The following is an 8,894-nucleotide window of genomic DNA, read 5'->3' on the forward strand; positions in this document are numbered from 1 at the left end:
CAAGGTCCTTGTTAATCACAGCTGGCACAGCAGCAGCGCTGATATCTCTGGTGTGAAATGAAAAGGTATTCTTGCATATCCCTTCCTGTACAAGCTTGAATTATTAAATATAATATTCTAGCATGATGAACTTTGCCAAACCATCCAGTGTTTGCATCCATGAAACGCCCTCTGTAGTCCACCACAGCTTGCCTGATCAATGAGTGGTAAGACTTTCAGTTGTAGAATTCTATGTCATGGTTCCCTCCCCACTCTGAACTCTGGGGTACAGGTGTGGGGACCCGCATGAACGACCCCCTAAGATTATTTCTACCAGCTTAGGTTAAAAATTCCCCAAGGCACAAATACCTTTTGTTCTTGGATGGTATGCTGCCACCACCAAGTAATTTAAACAAACATTCAGGGAGGGCCACTTGGAGCCCTATCTCCCCCAAAATATCCCCCCAAGCCCTTACACCCCTTTCCTGGGGAGGCTTGAGAATAGTATCCTAACCAACTGGTTACAAAGTGAGCACAGATCAACGCCCACTGGGTTTTAGGACACTGAAAATCAATCAGGTTCTTAAAAGAAGAATTTTATTTAAAGAAAAGGTAAAAGAATCACCTCTGTAAAATCAGGATGGAAGATAACTTTACAGGGTAACAAAAGATTCACAAACACAGAGGAACTCCCTCTAGGCTTAGTTCAAAGTTACAAAAAACAGGAATAAACCTTCTAGCAGAGGGAAAATTCACAAGCTAAAACAAAAATAATCTAACACGACTTGCCTGGCTTTACTTACTATTTTTGTAATATTAGAGACTGGTTCAGGATTGGTTTATAGGACAAGGAGTTTTCTGACCTGATGCTTCTCTGCTTCCCAAGAGAACACACACACACACACCTCCACCCACCCCCCCTCCCCGGATTTGAAAGTATCTTCTTTCCCCATTGGTCCTTTTGGTCAGGTGCCAACCAGGTTATTTGAGCTTCTTAACCCCTTACAGGTAAGGAGGAATTCTAGGCTACCCTTAGCTGTATGGTTATGACATGCCCTCTGTAGTCCACCACAGCTTGCCTGATCAATGAATGGTAAGACTTTCAGTTGTAGAATTCTGAATCTGATTAGGTAACAAAGAATTGGAAAATGAGTTCCCTGAATGATTCCAGTACAGTCTGGAAAGCTTCAGCATTGTTCAAAGTCATCCATTATTTCAGGATCACTCGTAACCTTGATCACATAAGTCTACAGCATTTACTTCATTGCACTCCACTCCTATGTGGTCTTCTACATTCCAAGGAGCCTTAGTATGTGTTGGTGCTAGTTCCCAGATGCCTAAGACACCTCTCTTGTCACCTGGGACAACAGCTGTCAAATGCACAATTTTATAGTGTAAGGTAAGCCTTTGTAAGGAATGTCAACCACAGCTGTCTCAGCTAGTCACTGTCAGTCCAGGAGTCACAACATTGTCCCACCAGTGGCTAGAGCCTGATCTGGCTCAAAGTCAGCACTCCTCACAATTCAGTTCAGCATGTGGATGAACTCAATTCTATACATATCTCCTTGTCTTCTTTTCAGGTATCACCTCAGAATGTTCTGGATATTGTTACCATTTCTGCTCTGCTCTTCCTCCAGTATGTCATGCATCAAAATTCAGAAGCTGGAGGATGCACTTATCAGTGACAAAAAGGTTTCTGATACCAAGGTCTCTGTGACTCCCTTGGAAGAAGATTATGGGCTTTATGTAAGAAATCATATAATCCTAGGTAGAAAGAAGGAGTGTTGCTGAATTACACATAGGCCATGGGACTGGCAGCAGCTGATAGGTCATTATGAGAGATATGCCCAGAAAGTCCTAGCATGAACTGCTAAAAAGAAGCGGAGAGCTGGGTGTGGGCATAAAAATACAGTTGTGATGGAAGAAAACATTCTATTTTCACACACCAACTGTGTATCTTACAACACAACTGGTTAAGGTGACCAACCCCATAACTGTTAACATACTCACAATCCTAGCTGTAGTCTGGGTGAGATCCACTGGAGGATTAGAGCCTATCAATATTTATAGTCCCCAGTCCACCAATGGAATCTGATTGCATGGGCTTCTGCACCTGTGCAGAACCCCAGTTAAATCCAATAACAAATTTTCATTTTAAAGAAAAAAAAATAGCCTTTATGATTGCAAAAATAATCTTATATGTGAACCAAATGTAAATGGCTAAAGTCCTGTGTATGGACAGCCCCAATTTGTTTCAGGTTAGATTCTGAGGGTATGTCTACACTACGGAATAAGGTCGAATTTATAGAAGTCGGTTTTTTAGAAATCGGTTTTATATATTCGAGTGTGTGTGTCCCCACAGAAAATGCTCTAAGTGCATTAAGTGCATTAACTCGGCGGAGTGCTTCCACAGTACCGAGGCTAGAGTCGACTTCTGGAGCGTTGCACTGTGGATAGCTATCCCATAGTTCCCGCAGTCTCCGCTGCCCATTGGAATTCTGGGTTGAGATCCCAATGCCTGATGGGGCTAAAACATTGTCGCGGGTGGTTCTGGGTACATATCGTCAGTCCCCCCTTCCCTCCCTCCCTCCGTGAAAGCAAGGGCAGACAATCATTTCGCGCCTTTTTTCCTGAGTTACCTGTGCAGACGCCATACCACGGCAAGCATGGAGCCCGCTCAGGTAACCGTCACCGAATGTCTCCTGGGTGCTGGCAGACGCGGTACGGCATTGCTACACAGTAGCAGCAACCCATTGCCTTCTGGCAGCAGACGGTGCAATATGACTGGTAACCGTCATTGTCATGTCCGAGGTGCTCCTGGCCACGTCGGCTGGGAGCGCCTGGGCAGACATGGGCGCAGGGACTAAATTTGGAGTGACTTGACCAGGTCATTCTCTTTAGTCCTGCAGTCAGTCCTATTGAACCGTCTTATGGTGAGCAGGCAGGCAATACGGATTGCTAGCAGTCGTACTGTACCATCTTCTGCCGGGCAGGCAAGAGATGACGATGGCTAGCAGTCATATTGTACCATCTTCTGCCGGGCAGGCAAGAGATGAAGATGGCTAGCAGTCGTACTGTACCATCTTCTGCTGAGCAGCCATGAAAAGTGGATGGCATGCAGTCCTTCTGCACCGTCTGCTGCCAGCCAAAGATGTAAAAGATAGATGGAGTGGATCAAAACAAGAAATAGACCAGATTTGTTTTGTACTCATTTGCTTCCCCCCGTCCCCTGTCTAGGGGACTCATTCCTCTAGGTCACACTGCAGTCACTCACAGAGAAGGTGCAGCGAGGTAAATCTAGCCATGTATCAATCAGGGGCCAGGCTAACCTCCTTGTTCCAATAAGAACAATAACTTAGGTGCACCATTTCTTATTGGAACCCTCCGTGAAGTCCTGCCTGAAATACTCCTTGATGTAAAGCCACCTCCTTTGTTGATTTTAGCTCCCTGAAGCCAACCCTGTAAGCCGTGTCCTCAGTCGCCCCTCCCTGCGTCAGAGCAACGGCAAACAATCGTGCATCTGAGTTGAGAGTGCTGTCCAGAGCAGTCACAATGGAGCACTCTGATGGGGCTAAAACATTGTCGCGGGTGGTTCTGGGTACATATTGTCAGGCCCCCGTTCCCTCCCTCCCTCCGTGAAAGCAAGGGCAGACAATCGTTTCGCGCCTTTTTTCCTGAGTTACCTGTGCAGATGCCATACCACGGCAAGCATGGAGCCCGCTCAGGTAACCGTCACCGTATGTCTCCTGGGTGCTGGCAGACGCGGTACGGCATTGCTACACAGTAGCAGCAACCCATTGCCTTCTGGCAGCAGATGGTACAGTACGACTGGTAGCCGTCCTCGTCATGTCCGAGGTGCTCCTGGCCACGTCGGCTGGGAGCGCCTGGGCAGACATGGGCGCAGGGACTAAATTTGGAGTGACTTGACTAGGTCGTTCTCTTTAGTCCTGCAGTCAGTCCTATTGAACTGTCTTATGGTGAGCGGGCAGGCGATACGGATTGCTAGCAGTCCTATTGCATCATCTTCTGCCGGGCAGGCAAGAGATGATGATGGCTAGCAGTCCTACTGCACCGTCTTCTGCCGAGCAGCCATGAGATGTAGATGGCATGCAGTCCTTCTGCACCGTCTGCTGCCAGCCAAAGATGTAAAAGATAGATGGAGTGGATCAAAACAAGAAATAGACCAGATTTGTTTTGTACTCATTTGCCTCCTCCCCCGTCTAGGGGACTCATTCCTCTAGGTCACACTGCAGTCACTCACGGAGAAGGTGCAGCGAGGTAAATCTAGCCATGTATCAATCAGAGGCCAGGCTAACCTCCTTGTTCCAATAAGAACAATAACTTAGGTGCACCATTTCTTATTGGAACCCTCCGTGAAGTCCTGCCTGAAATACTCCTTGGTGTAAAGCCACCCCCTTTGTTGATTTTAGCTCCCTGAAGCCAACCCTGTAAGCCGTGTCGTCAGTCGCCCCTCCCTCCGTCAGAGCAACGGCAGACAATCGTTCCGCGCCTTTTTTCTGTGCGGACGCCATACCAAGGCAAGCATGGAGGCCGCTCAGCTCACTTTGGCAATTAGGAGCACATTAAACACCACACGCATTATCCAGCAGTATATGCAGCACCATAGAATCATAGAATCATAGAATATCAGGGTTGGAAGGGACCTCAGGAGGTCATCTAGTCCAACCCCCTGCTCAAAGCAGGACCAATCCCCAATCAAATCATCCCAGCCAGGGCTTTGTCAAGCCTGACCTTAAAAACTTCCAAGGAAGGAGATTCTACCACCTCCCTAGGTAACGCATTCCAGTGTTTCACCACCCTCCTAGTGAAAAAGTTTTTCCTAATATCCAACCTAAACCTCCCCCACTGCAACTTGAGACCATTACTCCTTGTCCTGTCCTCTTCTACCACTGAGAATAGTCTAGAACTATCCTCTCTGGAATCACCTCTCAGGTAGTTGAAAGCAGCTACCAAATCCCCCCTCATTCGTTTCTTCTGCAGACTAAACAATCCCAGTTCCCTCAGCCTCTCCTCCTAAGTCATGTGTTCCAGACCCCTAATCATTTTTGTTGCCCTTCGCTGGACTCTCTCCAATTTATCCACGTCCTTCTTGTAGTGTGGGGCCCAAAACTGGACACAGTACTCCAGATGAGGCCTCACCAATGTCGAATAGAGGGGAACGATCACGTCCCTCGATCTGCTCGCTATGCCCCTACTTATACATCCCAAAATGCCATTGGCCTTCTTGGCAACAAGGGCACACTGCTGACTCATATCCAGCTTCTCGTCCACTGTAACCCCTAGGTCCTTTTCCGCAGAACTGCTGCCTAGCCATTCGGTCCCCAGTCTGTAGCTGTGCATTGGGTTCTTCCGTCCTAAGTGCAGGACCCTGCACTTATCCTTATTGAACCTCATCAGGTTTCTTTTGGCCCAATCCTCCAATTTGTCTAGGTCCCTCTGTATCCTATCCCTGCCCTCCAGCATATCTACCACTCCTCCCAGTTTAGTATCATCCGCAAATTTGCTGAGAGTGCAATCCACACCATCCTCCAGATCATTTATGAAGATATTGAACAAAACCGGCCCCAGGACCGACCCCTGGGGCACTCCACTTGACACCGGCTGCCAACTAGACATGGAGCCATTGATCACTACCCGTTGAGCCTGACAATCTAGCCAACTTTCTACCCACCTTATAGTGCATTCATCCAGCCCATACTTCTTTAACTTGCTGACAAGAATACTGTGGGAGACCGTGTCAAAAGCTTTGCTAAAGTCAAGAAACAATACATCCACTGCTTTCCCTTCATCCACAGAATCAGTAATCTCATCATAGAAGGCGATTAGATTAGTCAGGCATGACCTACCCTTGGTGAATCCATGCTGACTGTTCCTGATCACTTTCCTCTCGTGTAAGTGCTTCAGGATTGATTCCTTGAGGACCTGCTCCATGATTTTTCCGGGGACTGAGGTGAGGCTGACTGGCCTGTAGTTCCCAGGATCCTCCTTCTTCCCTTTTTTAAAGATTGGCACTACATTGGCCTTTTTCCAGTCATCTGGGACTTCCCCCGTTCGCCACGAGTTTTCAAAGATAATGGCCAATGGCTCTGCAATCACATCCGCCAATTCCTTTAGCACTCTCGGATGCAACTCGTCCGGCCCCATGGACTTGTGCAAGTCCAGCTTTTCTAAATAGTCCCTAACCACCTCTTTCTCCACAGAGGGCTGGCCATCTACTCCCCATGTTGTGATGCCCAGCGCAGCAGTCTGGGAGCTGTCCTTGTTAGTGAAGACAGAGGCAAAAAAAGCATTGAGCACATTAGCTTTTTCCACATCCTCTGTCACTAGGTTGCCTCCCTCATTCAGTAAGGGGCCCACACTTTCCTTGGCTTTTCTTCTTGGCAAATCACCGGAACCTGGCAAAGCGATACCGGGCGAGGAAGTGACGTCAGCACGGTCACGTGAGTGATCAGGACATGGACACAGATTTCTCTGAAAGCATGGGCCCTGCCAATGCATGCATCATGGTGCTAATGGGGCAGGTTCATGCTGTGGAACGCCGATTCTGGGCTCGGGAAACAAGCACAGACTGGTGGGACCGCATAGTGTTGCAGGTCTGGGACGATACCCAGTGGCTGCAAAACTTTCGCATGCGTAAGGGCACTTTCATGGAACTTTGTGACTTGCTTTCCCCTGCCCTGAAGCGCATGAATACCAAGATTAGAGCAGCCCTCACAGTTGAGAAGCGAGTGGCGATAGCCCTGTGGAAGCTTGCAACGCCAGACAGCTACCGGTCAGTTGGGAATCAATTTGGAGTGGGCAAATCTACTGTTGGGGCTGCTGTGATGCAAGTAACCCACGCAATCAAAGATCTGCTGATATCAAGGGTAGTGACCCTGGGAAATGTGCAGGTCATAGTGGATGGCTTTGCTGCAATGGGATTCCCTAACTGTGGTGGGGCCATAGACGGAACCCATATCCCTATCTTGGCACCGGAGCACCAAGCCGCTGAGTACATAAACCGCAAGGGGTACTTTTCAATAGTGCTGCAAGCTCTGGTGGATCACAAGGGACGTTTCACCAACATCAATGTGGGATGGCTGGGAAAGGTACATGACGCTCTCATCTTCAGGAACTCTGGTCTGTTTCAAAAGCTGCAGGAAGGGACTTTATTCCCAGACCAGAAAATAACTGTTGGGGATGTTGAAATGCCTATATGTATCCTTGGGGACCCAGCCTACCCCTTAATGCCATGGCTCATGAAGCCGTACACAGGCAGCCTGGACAGTAGCCAGGAGCTGTTCAACTACAGGCTGAGCAAGTGCAGAATGGTGGTAGAATGTGCATTTGGACGTTTAAAGGCGCGCTGGCGCAGTTTACTGACTCGCTTAGACCTCAGCGAAACCAATATTCCCACTGTTATTACTGCTTGCTGTGTGCTCCACAATATCTGTGAGAGTAAGAGGGAGACGTTTATGGCGGGGTGGGAGGTTGAGGCAAATCGCCTGGCTGCTGGTTACGTGCAGCCAGACACCAGGGCGGTTAGAAGAGCACAGGAGGGCGCGGTATGCATCAGAGAAGCTTTGAAAACCAGTTTCATGACTGGCCAGGCTACGGTGTGAAAGTTCTGTTTGTTTCTCCTTGATGAAACCTCCTGCCCCTTGGTTCACTCTACTTCCCTGTAAGCTAACCACCCTCCCCTCCTCCCTTCGATCACCGCTTGCAGAGGCAATAAAGTCATTGTTGCTTCACATTCATGCATTCTTTATTCATTCATCACACAAATAGGGGGATGACTACCAAGGTAGCCCAGGAGGGGTGGTGGAGGAGAGAAGGAAAATGCCACACAGCACTTTAAAAGTTTACAACTTTAAAATTTATTGAATGCCAGCCTTCTTTTTTTTGGGCAATCCTCTGTGGCGGAGTGGCTGGTTGGCCAGTGGCCCCCCCACCGTGTTCTTGGGTGTCTGGGTGTGGAGGCTATGGAACTTGGGGAGGAGGGCGGTTGGTTACACAGGGGCTGTAGTGGCAGTCTGTGCTCCAGCTGCCTTTGCTGCAGCTCAACCATACACTGGAGCATACTGGTTTGGTCCTCCAGCAGCCTCAGCATTGAATCCTGCCTCCTCTCATCACGCTGCCGCCACATTTGAGCTTCAGCCCTGTCTTCAGCCCACCACTTACTCTCTTCAGCCTGCCACTTACTCTCTTCAGCCCGCCACCTCTCCTCCCGGTCATTTTGTGCTTTCCTGCACTCTGACATTATTTGCCTCCACGCATTCGTCTGTGCTCTGTCAGTGTGGGAGGACAGCATGAGCTTGGAGAACATTTCATCTCGAGTGCATTTTTTTTTTCTTTCTAATCTTCAGTAGCCTCTGGGAAGGAGAAGATCCTGTGATCACTGAAACACATGCAGCTGGTGGAGAAAAAAAAAGGGACAGCGGTATTTAAAAAGACACATTTTATAAAACACTGGCTACACTCTTTCAGGGTAAACCTTGCTGTTAACATTACATACATAGCACATGTGCTTTCGTTACAAGGTCGCATTTTGCCTCCCCCCACCGCGTGGCTACCCCCTCAACCCTCCCCCCTCCCTGTGGCTAACAGCGGGGAACATTTCTGTTTAGCCACAGGCAAACAGCCCAGCAGGAATGGGCTCCTCTGAGTGTCCCCTGAAGAAAAGCACTCTATTTCAACCAGGTGACCATGGATTATATCTCACTCTCCTGAGGATAACACAGAGAGATAAAGAACGGATGTTGTTTGAACGCCAGCAAACATACACTGCAATGCTTTGTTGTACAATGATTCCCGAGTACGTGTTACTGGCCTGGAGTGGTAAAGTGTCCTACCATGAAGGATGCAATAAGTCTGCCCTCCCCAGAAACCTTTTGCAAAGGCTTTGGGAGTATATC

Source organism: Chelonia mydas, chromosome 11, assembly GCF_015237465.2.
Source record: "Chelonia mydas isolate rCheMyd1 chromosome 11, rCheMyd1.pri.v2, whole genome shotgun sequence".
NCBI classification, from domain to species: domain Eukaryota; kingdom Metazoa; phylum Chordata; order Testudines; family Cheloniidae; genus Chelonia; species Chelonia mydas.